The sequence below is a fragment of the Orcinus orca genome, chromosome 15, assembly GCF_937001465.1.
Source record: "Orcinus orca chromosome 15, mOrcOrc1.1, whole genome shotgun sequence".
Lineage (NCBI taxonomy): Eukaryota > Metazoa > Chordata > Mammalia > Artiodactyla > Delphinidae > Orcinus > Orcinus orca.
This window is the reverse complement of record NC_064573.1, coordinates 9,594,962-9,615,358: the sequence shown is the minus strand read 5'-3', so window position 1 is coordinate 9,615,358 and position 20,397 is coordinate 9,594,962.

Here is a 20,397-nt window from a genome sequence, read left to right as displayed (position 1 = left end):
TTGTGGCCTCTCCCCTTGCGGAGCACAGGCCCCGGACGCGCAGGCTCAGCGGCCATGGCTCACAGGCCCAGCCGCTCCGCAGCATGTGAGATCCTCCCGGACCGGGGCATGAACCTGTGTCCCCTGCATCGGCAGGCGGACTCTCAACCATTGCGCCACCAGGGAAGCCCTCCCACGTGATTTTTTTGTCATCTTACTCTAGGATCATTGACATTCCATAAATAGCTGTGGAATAAATGAAAGCATCTAGATTCTTCCATTAAATATGCCCTTTGTCTCCTGAAAATGTCTCCTGAAAGTATGCATACTATTTTTCCCATAGGGCCTACCAGAGTACTGAACACAGTGTAAGTACACAGCATACATTTACACAATGAATACAAACTTGATCAGAGCCGTATGATTAAATATTTTATACTTATTTTATACATGTCATAAAAAAGATATTTAAAAAGCCTCTCAGCAGACTATTTTTCACAGTTTGTGTTTAAAAACAGAATGGCTTCTTTTATAATGATGCGTGTGTATTAAATAAATGTAGCAGTTTTATTGAATAAGCCTCACTATATAAATTGTAAGTAGAAAATAACTTTACTATTTCCCAACACACCCTGTTAAAATCATTTTGTCCGTTTCTTCCTGTCCTTGAAAGAAATCACAGGATAAGTTCCATTGATTTTCTAGGTGTTCAAAGATGATAAACGTCAGGCTGTTATAGTCATCCGAACATTCTGATTTATTTAGGCCTGACTTCATTTAGTTTTCTTCTCCAATATCGGCTTTCTTGCTCAGTGAGGTATTTCCTGACCCGTCTGAGTAATAGAAAGCTCATACCTTCTTTATTCCCCTGCCCTGCTTTCTATTTCTTCACAGTTTATTGTCTCTCTTATTCAACTAGAATGCTGGTCCAGGAGAACAGGCATATTGGCTTTTTATTCACTTCTATAACCCCAGCACCCTGCAAGCGTGTCTATGACATTGTAGGTACTCCATAAATATTTGTTGACTGAATGAAAGTATTAATGAAGTTAGTAATATAAAAGCCCTGTCCAGTAAAACTTCTCCTTCTTCCTACCCTCATCCCCATCCCCTCCTAGGGAGTCTTTTAGGCTTAGATACATTCAGTGGACACAGGGTAGAAGCAGGTTGATTTCTTCTTTCTTTTCTATCTCTACTCCCTCACCTTCTTGCTACTCCAGGACACATCACACCTCCTAGTGCATCAGAATTAACAGGACCTCACCCACAGTTTCAGTTTCAGTTTAGCAGGTGTAGATGTTTATCAAGCTCCTCAGGACCTTGGCAGTGGTGTGTATGCAAGAGAGAGTTCTCACCAAGGTTCTCACCAAAGTTCTGAGTTGGGCTTAGGGGCTAGAGGATTAGGGGAGCAAATGCAGCTGTAATCTAGAGCTATCTCCTCCAGAGACTGGAGGCACAGGTGCTGGCTCTTTCTGTCCGGGGCTCTTTCTAGGAGAGCTCTTCCCACTGTTCATACCTGGTACCCGTGTTCTTTACCTGCCTGTATTCTCCTCTCTCAGCCTCGGGCCATAGGTTTGCCTCCCCACACAGATTGACAATGATTGAAGAAATATTGATCTTAAAGAAAGTTTCTTAATTGAAGAAATATTCATCTTACTCCCTAGTAATAGTATAATCTGAAGAATAATCCTAAATAATTTCTTCTAAAAGGAATCATGAAATTTACTTATCACTAAAATTTATATTTATCTTTTCTTTGAAGTATAAAACAATGTCTTAATTTTCTTTCCCTTACATTAAAAACCGCTTCATTAATATAGTTTCTAGGGAAACCAAGAACATCAGCATGGTAAATTATTCTAAAGAACATTTCTAAGAAAAAAAAATGTTTTTATTTGTCTGACCTCTTCATTAGTAAAAATTAACCAGATGTCTAAATGTCTATTGTACTAAGAAAAGATTGTGATAGAAGTGCATATGAATCATTACTTCATATAATTGTTTGATGTTTAATCTAACAGCTTTGAATCAAATTCTACATAGATACCCCAAAGGAGTAACGTGTGTGTGTATTTGAGAAAAATAATATCTGCTAAATGTTATTGTAAACATATGTTAAGTATGTGACATTTTAAAAAAAAACGTATTAAGGTATAATTGAGGTATAATAAAAGTACATATTTAAAATATACTATTTGAAGAGTTTTGATGTGTATATACAATTAGCAGACATTTGGTCCCGTCCAAAATGTCCATTGAGATATTTGGTTCATGCCAAATGGTCCTTGATATTTGGTCTTGTTGAAAACATCCATGCTTAGGAGACATCCCTGGGTTCAAACAGCCCATAACGTTTATTCATACTTTTGGTTTACAGGATTAATACGTTAAAAATACTATAATGTTTTATTGGTCCAATGATTGTGTTGTCACTGTATAGCCAATAATAACCCTTGTGGCCTTGGTAGCCTAGCTGATGGCACATGGGGTTAGGTAGGTGGCTCAGGATTTGAATCTTGTAGGAAAGCAGGATTTATATGAACTGTGTGTATTGAGGGAGAGCCTACAGTTATAGAAATGCACAGAGGTTGACAAGCTGAGGGTGGAATCTTTCGATGCATGGCACGTTTAATATGTCACTAGACATTTGGCTGGATGTAGCTGGGTTGTTCAATAAGGGCTGAGTTTGAAAGGAGATTGGTCAAGCTACGATGTAAAACAGGTGGCAAATAAACTTGATAGAAGGTCTCACTTGTTCAGGAGGAGTGAGAACAGGTATAGCTCTTCTACCACAGAGAAGGAGAGTGTAGTAGCCACAATGAGGGGGATACTGGGCATTTAACTGACCCCCTACAACTATCCCATCACCCAGGGTTAATGGGCAATGTTTCCCTTCAGTCAATGTCCTATAGAGGTACAACTGCAGTAGACAGGAAGAGGCACCTGCTGCTATTTGGAGAGGTTTCAGTGGATGTAACTCTCACACTTACCTGCTAATCAGTGTCATCACCATGCCATCAGCCGGTGCCTACCTACTGGCTGATCCAGCCTGGCTGAACCAGGTGTCGAGACCATAAGACACTAGTAGGGTTTTCCCTACCAATAAACCTGTGACCATTGCTCAGATGGCTACTGAAGAAAAAAATAATAATGATGATGCTTTTTCTGTTGCTTGGCAATATGATATCTTTCTTTGAAAATTCTCAGGGAATAAAGCAGAAATAGTATACTCACAACAAGAAAAGACAATGTTACTTTATAATGGTTTTTGTTACCGTTACCATTTAACAAAGATAGGAGTGAAAATTACTGGAGTTGTGAAGGGCAGACAATCTGTAATGCCTGATACACAACTACTTAGAATAACATTACAGTCATTCAAGATGGTACAGGGAAACGTCAGCACAATGTTTGTGTTGAAGGGAAAGTAAGGAAAACCCTGAACAGGTTAAAACAACATGCAGAATAAGAATCAAATGCAACACCGTCCCAGGGACTTCAAAGAGCTCTTTGTGAGGTTCATGAGGAACAGGTCCTATTAATGCTCCCAGAAAGAAACTCATTTGAGGCAAGTATAAAAAATAAAATCCAAAACAGACATCATTTCATGGAATCGAAATTCCAGAGGAGTATAAAGTAACCAGGCACAGAGAACCACTTCTTACACATGATTTCAGTGCTCAAGATGAGAAAAGAATTCTTATTTACACACCTTTGACATTAAGTTTATATCTCTTCACATATTGTGAGTTTGAAACAGAGCAGCCCTTAGGTGTTGCTATAATTAAAAATAAATAGAATACCAATCAATTCTTTGTACTTCAAGTATCGCACTTCTCATGAATTTTATATTTTGAGTCATAAACCAAGGAAGCAGGTCTTTTATGTTATTTAGTCTTTGTCTGGGAAACTCTGTAGGTAGTTTGGGTTTAAAAGAATCCTTGTCAGTTTCAGAATTGGGGAGCTAAATTTAGAGAGTCAGTGTCAATACGTTTCCAAAGGAGGTTGTTTATTATATAGATAGATGACTTTAAGTCATAGGTAACTATAGACAAAAAATCATCACAGTTTTAGCTTTAGTTAATGAGTGCCAATATTTAAAATAAACAGGAGCAAGTTACAATAATTATTAATATTCTGACTTCAGAAAGGATAGCTTTTAATTATATTAATAGCACTACAAAAATCAGCATGAAAGCTTAAAATGGTAAAAGATTCAGCAAGTGAAGCTTTTTGGTGACAGAAGGGACGTACAGCTTCTTGCTAATTTACCTCAGGGATAAATTTTCTTTTCATGTACTGTTTTTCTTGCTGTAATTTTCAAAATTTTTTTTTAATTTAAAAATACCTTTATATTCATGTACTTAAAAATATACAATCACCTGCATGGTGAAATGACAATATTATCCAAATGTTTCCATTCTGGTTCCACATCTCATATACTGATTTTATCACTTTAATGGAAGACAGAGCATCCACTACTTTATCATGTAATCAGAGATTTGCAAACAGAAAATAATTTGTATATGGACAAAGATAGCAAGTTAATTGGTACTTTCACACTTATATATGTCTTAACCTCTTTGGAAATTACTCAGTTAGTCAAAGTGACTTCACTAATTCACTTGATTTTATTATAGTCCAAGGACTCACAGTCAATTAAGGATCTTGGAAACCATATGGAGTATTACATTACAGAGCAGCACAATCACTACAGTCAAAGAGATGGTGTTTTAAACTTGCACCCATAAAACACAGGTAGAGTCTTTAAGTCCAAATGATACACAGTAGAGCACTTCTTGAGGTTTGTAAGAGCCAGTTCTTTTAAAAGATACCAGTCATTAAAATTAAATTTACTGGAACATTTTTATGATGTTAAATAATTCACAGAAATACTGACAATATATTTGACCCATGAAATTAAAGAAAAAATAGAGACTTCAAAATAATCATGTTTCATAAGAGATTTAAATATAAAAACTCGAGACCTTCAGAAAGTAAATATTGTGTTCTTATATTATTCTAAACTGGATGTGACCAGAGAGGAGACAATTAATACATTAAAATTTTTTAATCTAATTATTCAACATATATAATTTTTCAGATGATCTGCCTTCACTAGAAATATTCCACAACTGGATCACTCGATCCTTATTCAATTATTCATTGTTTATTTACAAAGTAAGTAATAAAAAAATGTTTTAAAAGTCTTTATTAGTGCAACTTTGGGGACTATTAGTCACAAAACTTTTGTGACTATTAGTTTCTGTCCTAGAGAATAAATGCATTTATTTATTTCATGTTTAGCAATCAGCTACTGTCTTCCCAGGCTGATTGTTATTGAGCTTGTAAGATATATATTTTTTTTACATCTTTACTGGAGTATAATTGCTTTACAATGGTGTGTTAGTTTCTGCTTTATAACAAAGTGAATCAGTTATACATATACATATGTTCCCATATCTCTTCCCTCTTGCGTCTCCTTCCCTCCCACCCTCCCTATCCCACCCCTCCAGGCGGTCACAAAGCACCGAGCTGATCTCCCTGTGCTATGCGGCTGCTTCCCACTAGCTATCTACCTTACGTTTGGTAGTGTATAAATGTCCATGCCTCTCTCTCGCTTTGTCACAGCTTACCGTCCCCCCTCCCCATATCCTCAAGTCCATTCTCTAGTAGGTCTGTGTCTTTATTCCTGTCTTACCCCTAGGTTCTTCATGACATTTTTTTCCCTTAAATTCCATATATATGTGTTAGCATACAGTATTTGTCTTTCTCTTTCTGACTTACTTCACTCTGTATGACAGACTCTAGGTCTATCCACCTCATTACAAATAGCTCAATTTTGTTTCTTTTTATGGCTGAGTAATATTCCATTGTATATGTGTGCCACATCTTCTTTATCCATTCATCCGATGATGGACACTTAGGTTGTTTCCATCTCTGGGCTATTGTAAATAGAGCTACAATGAACATTTTGGTACATGACTCTTTTTGAATTTTGGTTTTCTCAGGGTATATGCCCAGTAGTGGGATTGCTGGGTCATATGGTAGTTCTATTTGTAGTTTTCTAAGGAACTTCCATACGGTTCTCCACAGTGGCTATATTAATTCACATTCCCACCAGCAGTGCAGGAGTGTTCCCTTTTCTCCACACCCTCTCCGGCATTTATTGTTTCTAGATTTTTTGATGATGGCCATTCTGACTGGTGTGAGATGATATTTCATTGTAGTTTTGATTTGCATTTCTCTAATGATTAATGATGTTGAGCATTCTTTCATGTGTTTCCTGGCAGTCTGTATATCTTCTTTGGAGAAATGTCTATTTAGGTCTTCTGCCCATTTTTGGATTGGGTTGTTTGTTTTATTGTTATTGAGCTGCATGAGCTGCTTGTAAATTTTGGAGATTAATCCTTTGTCAGGTGCCTCAATGGCAAATATATTCTCCCATTCTGAGGGTTGTCTTTTGGTCTTGTTTATGGTTTCCTTTGCTGTGCAAAAGCTTTGAAGTTTCATTAGGCCCTATTTGATTATTTTTGTTTTTATTTCCATTTCTCTAGGAGGTAGATCAAAAAGGATCTTGCTGTGATTTATGTCATAGAGTGTTCTGCCTATGTTTTCCTCTAAGAGTTTGATAGTTCCTGGCCTTACATTTAGGTCTTTACTCCATTTTGAGCTTATTTTTGTGTATGGTGTTAGGCAGTGATCTAATCTCATACTTTTACATGTACCTGTCCAGTTTTCCCAGCACCACTTATTGAAGAGGCTGTCCTTTCTCTACTGTACATTCCTGCCTAGTTTATCAAAGATAAGGTGACCATATGTGCGTGGGTTTATCTCTGGGCTTTCTATCCTGTTCCATTGATCTATCTTTCTGTTTTTGTGCCAGTACCATACTGTCTTGATTACTGTAGCTTTGTAGTATAGTCTGAAGTCAGGGAGCCTGATTCCTCCAGCTTCGTTTTTTGTTCTCAAGATTGCTTTGGCTATTCGGGGTCTTTTGTGTTTCAATACAAATTGTGAAATTTTTTGTTCTAGTTCTGTGAAAAATGCCAGTGGTAGCTTGATAGGGATTGCATTGAATCTGTAGATTGCTTTGGGTAGTAGAGTCATTTTCACAATGTTGATTCTTCCAATCCAAGAACATGGTATATCTCTCCATCTATTTGTATCATCTTTAATTTCTTTCATCAGTGTCTTATAATTTTCTGCATACAGGTCTTTTGTCTCTTTAGGTAGGTTTATTCCTAGATATTTTATTCTTTTTGTTGCAATGGTAAACGGGAGTGTTTTCTTTATTTCACTTTCAGATTTTTCATCATTAGTGTATAGGAATGCCAGAGATTTCTGTGCATTAATTTTGTATCCTGCTACTTTACCAAATTCATTGATTAGCTCTTGTAGTTTTCTGGTAGCATCTTTAGCATTCTCTATAAATAGTATTATGTCATCTGCAAACAGTGACAGCTTTACTTCTTCTTTTCCGATTTGGATTCCTTTTATTTCCTTTTCATCTCTCATTGCTGTGGCTAAAATTTCCAAACCTGTGTTGAATAAGAGTTGTGAGAGTGGGCAACCTTGTCTTGTTCCTCATCTTAGTGGAAATGCTTTCAGTTTTTCACCATTGAGGACGATGTTGGCTGTGGGTTTGTCATATATGGCCTTTATTATGTTGAGGAAAGTTCCCTCTATGCCTACTTTCTGCAGGGTTTTTATCATAAATGGGTGTTGAATTTTGTCAAAAGCTTTCTCTGCATGTATTGAGATGATCATATGGGTTTTCTTCTTCAATTTGTTAATATGGTGTATCACATTGATTGATTTGCATATATTAAAAACTCCTTGCATTCCTGGAATAAACCCCACTTGATCATGGTGTATGATCCATTTAATGTGCTGTTGGATTCTGTTTGCTAGTATTTTGTTGAACATTTTTGCATCTATGTTCATCAGTGATATTGGCCTGTAGTTTTCTTTGACATCCTTGTCTGGTTTTAGTATCAGGGTGATGGTGGCCTCGTATAATGAGTTTGGGAGTGTTCCTCCCTCTGCTATATTTTGGAAGAATTTGAGAAGGATAGGTCTTAGCTCTTCTCTAAGTGTTTGATAGAATTCTCCTGTGAAGCCATCTGGTCCTGGGCTTTTGTTTGTTGGAAGATTTTTAATCACAGTTTCAATTTCAGTGCTTGTGATTGGTCTGTTCATATTTTCTATTTCTTCCTGATTCAGTCTTGGCAGGTTGTGCATTTCTAAGAATATGTCCATTTCTTCCAGGTTGTCCATTTTATTGGCATAGAGTTGCTTGTAGTAATCTCTCATGATCCTTTGTACTTCTGCAGTGTCAGTTGTTACTTCTCCTTTTTCATTTCTAATTCTGTTGATTTGAGTCTTCTCCCTTTTTTCTTGATGAGTCTGGATGATGGTTTATCAATTTTGTTTATCTTCTCAAAGAACCAGCCTTTAGTTTTATTGATCTTTGCTATCATTTCTTTCATTTCTTTTACATTTATTTCTGATCTGATCTTTATAATTTCTTTCCTTCTGCTAACTTTGGGGTTTTTTTTGTTCTTCTTTCTCTAATTGCTTTAGGTGCAAGATTAGGTTGTTTATTCGAGATGTTTCCTGTTTCTTAAGGTAGGATTGTATTGGTATAAACTTCCCTCTTAGAACTGCTTTTGCTGCATCCCATAGGTTTTGGGTCATCGTGTCTCCATTGTCATATGTTTCTAGGTATTTTTTTATTTCCTCTTTGATTTCTTCAGTGGTCACTTCGTTAAGAAGTAGTGCATTGTTTAGCCTGCATGTGTTTGTATTTTTTAGAGATCTTTTCCTGAAATAGATATCTAGTCTCAAAGCGTTGTGGTCAGAAAAGATACTTGATACAATTTCAATTTTCTTAAATTTACCAAGGCTTGATTTGTGATCCAAGATATGATCTATCCTGGAAAATGTTCCATGAGCACTTGAGAAGAATGTGTATTCTGTTGTTTTTGGATGGAATGTCCTATAAATATCAATTAAGTCCATCTTGTTTAATGTATCATTGAAAGCTTGTGTTTCCTTATTTATTTTCATTTTGGATGTTCTGTCCATTGGTGAAAATGGGGTGTTAACGTCCCCTAATATGAATGTGTTATTGTTGATTTCCCCTTTTATGGCTGTTAGTATTTGCCTTATGTATTGAGGTGCTCCTATGTTGGATGCATAAATATTTACAATTGTTATAACTTCTTCTTGGATCGATCCCTTGATCATTATGTAGTGTCCTTCTTTGTCTCTTCTAATAGTGTTTATTTGAAAGTCTATTTTGTCTGATATGAGAATTGCTACTCTAGCTTTCTTTTGGTTTCCATTTGCATGAAGTATCTTTTTCCATCCCCTTACTTTCAGTCTGTATGTGTCTCTAGGTCTGAAGTGGGTCTCTTGTAGACAGCAAATATATGGGTCTTGTTTTTGTATCCCTTCAGCCAATCTGCGTCTTTTGGTGGGAGCATTTAATCCATTTACATTTAAGGTAATTATCAATATGTATGTTCCTATTCCCATTTTCTTAATTGTTTTGGGTTCGTTATTGTAGGTCTTTTCCTTCTCTTGTGTTTCTTGCCTAGAGAAGTTCCTTTAGCAGTTGTTGTAAAGCTGGTTTGGTGGTGCTGAACTCTCTCAGCTTTTGCTTGTCTGTAAAGGTTTTAATTTCTCCATCAAATCTGAATGAGATCCTTCCTGGGTAGAGTAATCTTGGTTGCAGGTTTTTCTCCTTCATCACTTTAAATATGTCCTGCCAGTCCTTTCTGGCTTGCAGAGTTTCTGCTGAAAGATCAGCTGTTAACCTTATGGGGATTCGCTTGTGTGTTATTTGTTGTTTTTCCCTTACTGCCTTGAATATGTTTTCTTTGTATTTAATTTTTGACAGTTTGATTAATATGTGTCTTCGCATATTTCTCCTTGGATTTATCCTGTATGGGACTCTCTGTGCTTCCTGGACTTGATTAACTATTTTCTTGCCCATATTAGGGAAGTTTTCAACTATAATCTCTTCAAATATTTTCTCAGTCCCTTTCTTTTTCTCTTCTTCTTCTGGAACCCCTATAATTTGAATGTTGTTGTATTTAATGTTGTCCCAGAGGTCTCTGAGACTGTCCTCAGTTCTTTTCATTCTTTTTTCTTTATTCTGCTCTGCAGTATTTATTTCCACTATTTTATCTTCCAGGTCACTTATCCGTTCTTCTGCCTCAGTTATCCTGCTATTGATCCTATCTAGAGTATTTTTAATTTCATTATTGTATTGTTCATCATTGTTTGTTTCATCTTTAGTTCTTCTAGGTCCTTGTTAAATGTTTCTTGCATTTTGTCTATTCTATTCCTAAGATTTTGGATCATATTTACTATCATTATTCTGAATTCTTTTTCAGGTAGACTGCCTATTTCGTCTTCATTTGTTAGGTCTGGTGGGTTTTTATCTTGCTCCTTTATCTGCTGTGTGTTTTTCTTTCTTCTCATTTTGCTTATCTTACTGTGTTTGGGGTCTCCTTTTTGCAGGCTGCAGGTTCGTAGTTCCCATTGTTTTTGGTGTCTTTCCCCAGTGGCTAAGGTTGGTTCAGTGGGTTGTGTAGGCTTCCTGGTGGAGGGGACTAGTGCCTGTGTTCTGGTGGATGAGGCTGGACCTTGTCTTTCTGGTGGGCAGGTCCAAGTCTGGTGGTGTGTTTTCGGGTGTCTGTGGACTTATGATTTTAGGCAGCCTCTCTGCTAATGGGTGGGGTTGTGTTCCTGTCTTGCTAGTTGTTTGGCATAGGATGTCCCGGACTGTAGCTTGCTGGTCGTTGAGTGAAGCTGGGTGCTGGTGTTGAGATGGAGATCTCTGGGAGATTTTCGCCGTTTGATATTATGTGGAGCTGGGAGGTCTCTGTGGACCAGTGTCCTGAAGTTGGCTCTCCCACCTCAGAGGGACAGCACTGACTCCTGCCTGGAGCACCAAGATCCTTTCATCCACATGGCTCAGAATAAAAGGGAGAAAAAGTAGAAAGAAAGAATTAGTAGAAGTAGAAAGAAAGAAAGAAAGAAAGGAGAGAGGCAGGGAGGGAGGGAGGGAGGAAGGAAGGAAGGAAGGAGTAAAAGAAAGAAAGAAGATAAAATAAAATAAAGTAAGATAAAATATTATAAAGTTATTAAAATAAAAAAAATTATTAAGAGAAAAAAAGAAAAAATATTTAAAAGAAACAAACAAAAATGGACAGAACCCTTGGACAAATGGTGGAAGCAAAGCTATACAGACAAAAATCTCACACAGAAGCATACACATACACAGAAAAAGAGGAAAAGGGGAAAAAATCATAAATCTTGCTCTCAAAGTCCACCTCAGTTTGGGATGATTCATTGTGTAAAGGAGGGAAGGAAGGAAAGAAAGAAAAGATAAAGTAAAATAAAATATAGTTATTAAAATAAAAAATAATTATTAAGAAAAAAAAAACGGACAGATAGAACCCTAGGACAAATGGGGGAAGCAAAGCTATACAGACAAAATCTCACACAGAAACATACACACTCGCAAAAGGGGAAAAGGGGAAAAATCATAAATCTTGCTCTCAAAGTCCGACTCCTTAATTCAGGATGATTCGTTGTCTATTCATGTATTCCACAGATGCGGGTGCATCAAGTTGATTGTGGAGCTTTAATCCGCTGCTTCTGAGGCTGCTGGGAGAGATTTCCCTTTCTCTTCTTTGTTCGCACAGCTCCCAGGGGCTCAGCTTTGGATTTGGACCCGCCTCTGCGTGTAGGTTGCCGGAGGGCATCTGTTCTTCGCTCAGACAGGACGGGGTTAAAGGAGCCTCTGATTCGGGAGCTCTGGCTCACTCAGGCCGCGGGGGAGGGAGGGGCACGGAGTGTGGGGCGGGCCTGCGGCGGCAGAGGCCGGCATGACGTTGCACCAGCCTGAGGCGCGCCTTGCGTTCTCCCGGGGGAGTTGTCCCTGGATCGCGCGACCCTGGCAGTGGCGGGCTGCACAGGCTCCGGGAGAGGAGGTGTGGAGAGTGACCTGTGCTCGCACACAGGCTTCCTGGTGGCGACAGCAGCAGCTTTAGCATCTCCCGCCCGTCTCTGGGGCCCGCGCTTTTAGCCGCGGCTCGCGCCCGTCTCTGGAGTTCCTTTAAGCGGCGCTCTTAAACCCCTCTCCTCGCGCACCACGAAACAAAGAGGGAAAAAAAAGTCTCATGCCTCTTCGGCAGGTCCAGACTTTTCCCTGGACTCCCTCCCGGCTAGCCGTGGCGCACTAACTCCCTGCTGGCTGTGTTCACGCCGCCAACCCCTGTCCTCTCCCGGCGCTCCGACCGAAGCCCGAGCCTCAACTCCCAGCCCCGCCTGCCCCGGCGGGGTAGCAGACAAGCCTCTCGGACTGGTGAGTGCCGGTCGGCCCTGATCCTCTGTGCGGGAATCTCCCTGCTTTGCCCTCCACACCCCTGTTGCTGTGCTCTCCCCCGCGGCTCTGAAGCTTTCCCCCTCTGCCGCCCGCAGTCTTCACCCGCGAAGGGGCTTCCTAGTGTGTTGAAACCTTTCCTGCTTCACAGCTCCCTCCCACTGGTGCAGGTCCCGTCCCTATTCTTTTGTCTCTGTTTTTTCTTTTTTCTTTTGCCCTACCCAGGTACGTGGGGGGTTTCTTGCTTTTTGGGAGGTCTGAGGTCTTCTGCCAGCGTTCAGTAGGTGTTCTGTAGGAGTTATTCCGCGTGTAGATGTATTTCTGGTGTATCTGTGGGGAGGAAGGTGATCTCCACGTCTTACTCTTCCGCCATCTTCCTGGAAGCCCTCTGAGCTTGTAATATTTTTGAGAAAAGATTTCCTAACAGGAAAAGCATGCACAACGCATTTTAAATTCCATTTCTAAAACTGCAGGCACCTTGATCTTGCACTTCTTAGCCTCCAGAAATGTGAGAGATAAATATCTAATTAAAGCCACCCAATATAAGGTATTTTAACTAAGACAACCTTATAGCACTTATACTTCTATGTATAATTAATTTAGTGGTTATTGAGTATAGTGTCCATGATTCAACTGATACAGCAAGAAATTTAAATCAGCTAGGACAATGGTAAAAATATAATTATTTAAAATGTCCTGAGCAGACAACAAACTGAATTTTTATATAATACAATGAGAATGATCTTATATTGTCATCACAAGGAAGTGAGTTTCCTTTTTTTTCCATGAATTTTCCCATTCTATTTTTATTATCTGTGTCAAAAAGAAGACAAATTATTATACAAAATATGCTTTTTATTTTAAATTTGGCTTTTTATTTTTTATAAAGCTTGAATTTCCTGTTCCAAAAGAATTATTTAAATAATGTCATAATTATATTGTCAGAATTAAATTATTTAATAATATCATTTACTCCATACATTGCTGATTTTAAAAGGCAAATTTGCGTGACTTAATTGACCAAAGATTTATAAGACAAATACCACAAAAGAAATATAAAGACAAGTAAAAACATATAGAAACCTCTAAAGGAAGTGTGTTCAATCTTGTTGGTATTAAAATAACAAAGAACTGTAATCCTTCACCAAATTGATTTTTCTTTACTGAAGTATAGTTGATTTGCAATACTGTGTTAATTTCAGGTATACAGCATAGTGACTTGTTGGGTTTTTTGCAGATTTTATTCCACTCTAGGTTATTTCAAGATGTTGGGTATAATTCCCTCTGCTATACAATAAATCCTTGTTGCTTATCTATTTTATGTATAGTAGTGTGTATCTGTTAATCTCATACTCCTAACTTATCCCTCCTCACCTCCCTCTCCCGTTTGGTAACCATAAGTTTGTTTTCTGTGTCTATGGATCTGTTTCTGTTTTATATATAGATACATTTGCACTATTTTTTAGATTCCACACATAAGTTATATCATGTATAGCATTTGTCTTTCTCTGTGTGACTTATTTCACTAAGCGCAATGTTCGCTAGGTCCATTCATGTTGCTGCAAATGACATTACTTCATTCTTATTTATGGCTCAGTAATATTCCATTTTATATATATATATATATATATATATACACACACACACACACATAATCCTCTTAAGCCAATCATCTGTTGATGGGCACCTGGTTTGCTTTCATGCTTTGGCTATTGTAAGCTGCTATGAACATTGGGGTGCATGTATCTTTTTGAATTATAGTTTTTTCCAGATATATACACAGAAGTGGAGTTGCTGGATCATATGATAGTTCTATTTTTAATTTTTTAAGGAATCTCCATACTGTTTTCCATAGTGGCTTCACAAATTTACATTCCCATTTGCAGACTTTTTGATGATAGCCATTCTGACTAGTGTGAGGTGATACCTCATTGTGGTTTTGATTTACATTTCTCTAATAATTAGAGATGTTGAGCATCTTTTCATGTGCTTGTTAACCATCTGTATGTTTTTTTGTATCATCTGTACATTTTTTTGATAGAAAAAATGTCTATTTAGGTTTTCCGCCCACTTTTTGATTCAGTTGCTTGGTTTTTTGATATTGAATTGTATGAGCTGTTTGTATATTTTGGATATTAACTCCTTGTCAGTTGCATTCTTTTCAAATATTTTCTCCCATTCCATAGGTTGTCTTTTGTTTTGTTGATGGTTTCCTTTGCTGTGCAAAAGCTTTTAAATTTGACTAGGTCCCATTTGCTTATTTTTGCCTTTATTTCTTTTGCCTTGGGAGACTGATCTAAGAAAACATTGCCATGTACTTATGTCAAAGAATGTTTTGCCTCTGTTTACTTCTAGGAGTTTTATGGTGTCATGTTTTACATTTAGGTCTTTAAAGCATTTTGAGTTTATTTTTGTATATGGCGTGAGGAAATTTCTAATTTCACTGTTTTACATGTAGCTGTCCAGCTTTCCCAACACTACTTGTTGAAGAGACTGTCTTTTCTCCATTGTATGTTCTTGCCTCCTTCATCATAGATTAACTGACTGTAGGTGCATGGGTTTATTTCTGGGCTCTCTATTCTGTTCTATTGATCTATGTATCTGTTTTGATTACTGTAGCTTTGTAGTATTCAGTTTAACGTGGTATTGGAAGTCCTAGCCACAGCAATCACACAAGAAATAAATGGTATCCACATTGGAAGGGAAGAGGTAAAACTGTCACTATTTGCAGATGACATGGTACTCTATATAGAAAACCCTAAAGTCTCCACACAAAAACTCTTAGAACTAATAAATAAATAATTCAGCAAGGTAACAGGATACAAGATTAATATACAGAAATCTGTCACATTTCTGTACACTAATAATGAAATATCAGAAAGAGAAAGTTAAAAAAAAATTCTGTTTAAAATCACATCAAAAAAATACCTAGGAATAAACTTAACAAAGCAGATGAAAGGCCCATTCACTGAAAATTGTAAAATATTGATAAGGGAAATTGAAGATGATTCAAAGAAATGGAAAGATATCCTGTGCTCTTGGATTGGAAGAATTAATATTGTTAAACTGACCATACTACCCAAAGCAATCAACAGATTTAATGCAATCCCTTTCAAAATACACGTGACATTTTTCACAGAAGTAGAACAAATAATATTAGAGTTTATCCGGAACCACAAAAGACCCAGAATTGTCAAAGCAATCCTGAGAAAAAAAAAACAAAGTTGGAGCTATAACTCTTCCAGATTTCAAAATATACCAGATTGATATTTTAAACTACATCAAGTTGATATGAGCAGGGAATTATTAAGTTTTGATTTATGAGAATATTTATGTGACAGTAAATTTATTGAAATTTTAAAGGGCTACCTCTTTGATTATGTTTATTCAGTTTATACGAATGGGCCAAAAAGATTAAGATTGGTGTTTCGAATTTTATTTTAACATATTGTGCTGTAAATATTAGTTTTTATTACGTTTTATAATATTAGCCTCAGAGAGGCACTTATCCAAATATATTCTTGATCTCACATATATTTAATAAGAACCTATTCAAACTTTTCAAATAATAAATCTAGCTCATGTAAGTATAAATCATGACATTAAATACTACAGAAATGAGAGAAACAAGTGATACATGAGAATTGCTATACAACTTCACATAGAATAGAATTTTTTTTAATTTATTCAACTCTAATTTTAAAATTGTTTGCTTCTTAATAATGGAAGAGTCCTTGTTGTATTACTTCAGTTCTTTCATATGCAAAATAAATTAGCTGGTCTGAGAAAATACTCTCCAACTTAAGTGATGTACCAATATTTTAATAAATATTTATTTACTTGCTATTCAATGGTAAAGATTTAATTTATCTTGTCAAGATATTCCTTTTAATTTTACTTTGACAATTAAAATGATACAGTTAAAATTGGAGCTTTATTTAAAAGCTATAAACAAACTCAATTTGACAATTTTCACCAGATGTTTAAGTTTATGCCATAACTTATAGAACAGAATAAGCAATCATAAAATAGTATTTAACATGCAAATTACCTGAAAAAAACACATCTTCTTCTTTGTTCTCTATCTTTAATTACCAAATAAATACATTTGGAATCATTTCTATTAAACAATCAACAGAATTTATTGTTGAAGAAAATATTCTGAATATTAAGACAATATAAATATGTATTCAAAACATTTGAGTTGTTTTAGTTTATGTTTAGTTTACATAATGTTATGAGTAGTAAATGAAATAATTTCCTCAAATCTACTGTATAAAGACATTGAGAGCATGTTTTCATATTAAGATTTTTTCTAATGTTATGGTTTTTTCATTCAAATTTATTAAAATCACCTTTCATATAAAGATATCAATTTTGTAATAATAGAGAATTTTATTTTGTGTCATGGGTTTAGAAATTTATACATGACTAGAAAACACAGCCCCTAGATAGTATTAAAAATGCAACTGATTGACTATTCCAGAGTATAATGAACACATTAATAATTTTTTTAGATAAAATTATTCTATTACTGTTGTTTTGAATTTGAGAATGCTGATTTTTTATGCACTTAATCTGTTTCAGGCCCCATTATACTATTTATTTTTTGATCCATTTTGAAAACTAGTTATTGATTCCTGACATTTATTGACTGGAAATTTACACTTTGTTGTTTTTGGTCTTTCTGTGTCTGAATCCAGAGTTAAATTAATCCATTTCTATTTTGCCACTTAAATTATTTCTGAAATATGATGGAGTATAAACAAAACTAAATAAACATACTGCCATTTGTAAAAATGTTGAGAACATTTTTAAAAGACAGACTAACCGGTACATAAAATCATATTTAGCATTAGACTGATAGTTTGCTTAACAGTCTTATGTTAATAAAAGTAAAATTTCCTAGCTAATTTAAAACTCAGCCTGCTCTTCATAATCAAGCTAAACAATAATAAATGAGAATAAAATGTGCATTGCTCTAATATGTATTCTCAATCTGAAATAAAGTAACCAGGAGTTACATTTACTAAAGGAAAGAGATGACCTCTCTTAGGCATTGAACTTTGTTTATCAATAATTAATTACAGCAATTTCTTGGGCCAAGTCATTTATTAAACCAAATGTTTAACACATCAGTAACTTTAATTATATATTAATTGTTTCTTTCCATTTTATTAGATTCAAGCTGTTTGTCTGTTAACCATGTAATGATCATTCAACAATGATGATATGCTCTTTGAACACAATAAAAGGCTATTAACTTCTATTTATGGAAAATATGGGTAAAGCATTCTGTTTACTATAAAATCCTATTTTTAGTATCAAATTTTCAAAGAAAAATTTTGAAACTTATGACAGAAAAGTTACTACAACATCCACATTTTGTTAGGAAATTCTGTTTTTTTCTACTAGGTCCTACTAATTGCAAAATTTATTTGATACAATTTTAGAAATAAAGATAAATTTAAGGAAGAGGTTGAGTTTGTCTTCAGTCTTAAAGAGACTGTTTACTATAAATTTGTTTGTGCATCCATAAATAAAATTATTCTATCTTTAGATGTTAAACTATAGTCAAAGGCATACTAGAACATTCTAATTAAGATTCTAAAGAAAAAAGATACCAGTTTACATCATATATACATAAGCTTTTGTTATGATTCAGACCAACACAATAAATATAACCAGAAATAAAATGTATAATTTGGGAAAATGAGATTTTATATATATATATCTTATTATTTGGAAACATTTTGATTATATACTCAAAAAACAAGGAAATTAATTGAGAAATTATTTGAATGTATAGGAAATTCAGTAAACTTCTTCAATACAAGACAAATATTAAGTAAAGAAGCCTACTTAAAATCCTAGATAGAATAAATATTGTAAAGATGTAATGTTTATCTAGTTAATTTAAATGTATCACAATCATATTTAAGTGACCAAGTATATGTGATAAACTTAGGAAAAAACTAATAGTAATGGAAACCAAAAGGGTTTCTGGGATGTATCAGATATGAACTAACAGGAAAAGAAGACATATATATATATATATATATATATATATATATATAAAATAAATCACAGTGCTCAGTCATTACCACAATATTTGGCTTAATAAAATTTTACTGCTATTATTATTGGCATAATTATCTTTATTATACAATTATCACAATATATTAGAAGCTCAATTCATGTTTAAAAGCAAAGACTCCAGTTGGTGGGAATGTAAATTGATACAGCCACTGTGGAGAACAGTATGGAGGTTCCTTAAAAAGCTACAAATAGAACTACCATATGACCCAGCAATCCCACTACTGGGCATATACCCTGAGAAAACCATAATTCAAAAAGAGTCATGTACCAAAATGTTCATTGCAGCTCTATTTACAATAGCCCAGAGATGGAAACAACCTAAGTGTCCATCATCGGATGAATGGATAAAGAAGATGTGGCACATATATACAATGGAATATTACTCAGCCATAAAAAGAGACGAAATTGAGCTATTTGTAATGAGGTGGATAGACCTAGAGTCTGTCATACAGAGTGAAGTAAGTCAGAAAGAGAGAGACAAATACCGTATGCTAACACATATATATGGAATTAAAAAAAAAAAAATGTCATGAAAAACCTAGGGGTGAAACAGGAATAAAGACACAGACTTACTAGAGAATGGACTTGAGGCTATGGGGAGGGGGAAGGGTAAACGGTGACAAAGCGATAAAGAGGCATGGACATATATACACTACCAAACGTAAGGTAGATAGCTAGTGGGAAGCAGCCGCATAGCACAGGGAGATCAGCTCGGTGCTTTGTGACCGCCTGGAGGGGTGGGATAGGGAAGGTGGGAGGGAGGGAGACGCAAGCGGGAAGAGATATGGGAATATATGTATATATATAACTGATTCATTTTGTTGTGAAGCTGAAACTAACATACCATTGTAAAGCAATTATACTCCAATAAAGATGTTAAAAAAAAAAAAGATACATGCACCCCAATGTTCATTGCAGCACTATTTACAATAGCCAGGTCATAAAAAAAAAAAAAAAAAAGCAAAGACTCCAAAAACCAATTCCAGCTATGATAAGAGTCCCAATGTAAAATAAACAAATAAACGAGAAAATAGTTTAATAGAATATTTTCAGGAAAGCATGGTAAGAAACACTCTTTTTTAAGAGAAAATATATAAATATCATATATTGTGACAAAATGATTAATAAATATGACTATTAAATTAATAAAACAACCTGTACTGTAAAATACAATGTAAAAAGTTTTTTAAAAAATCAACAATAGGAGACAATATTTTCATTGTCATAGCTAGCAAAGAATTAGTATCAAGGATAAACAATTTAAATCAATAAGGCAATGCAAATACCTATGTTTTACAGAGAGTATAGAGAAAAAAATGCCAATACGTGGCTGGTGACCTTAACTTGGTACAATCACTAAGGGTAGCTATCAGCAGTATTTGGTAAAATTGATGGTATCCATAGTTTCCTACCTGCTTCAGTCGGGGTAAACATATCCCCAGGTTTTGGGAAAGCTAGACCCTTCCAAAACTGCCTTTGAAAGTATTTTTCCTCAGGGGAGGCGGCGAGGGGGAGGGGTGGGGGAATGAATTGGGAGATGGAGATTGACATATACACTATTGATACTATGTATAAAATAGGTAACTAATGAGAACCTACTGTATAGCTCAGAGAACTCTACTCAATGCTCTGTGGTGATCTAAGTGGGAGGGAGATCCAAAAAAGAGGGGATATATGTATACATATAGCTGATTCATTTTGCTGTACAGTAGAAATTAACACAATATTGTAAAGTAACTATACTCCAATAAAAAAATTTTAAAAAAGAAAGAAAGAAAGAAAGAAAGTGTTCTTTCCTCCAGTGGGTCTCCCTCTATTGGCCAAACCTGAGTGTGTCCAGAGAGAAAAGGACCCTATGGATGAGTGATGAGGTCAGCCTCCGTGTGCACTGCAGGGCACAACAGGATCCAAAACAA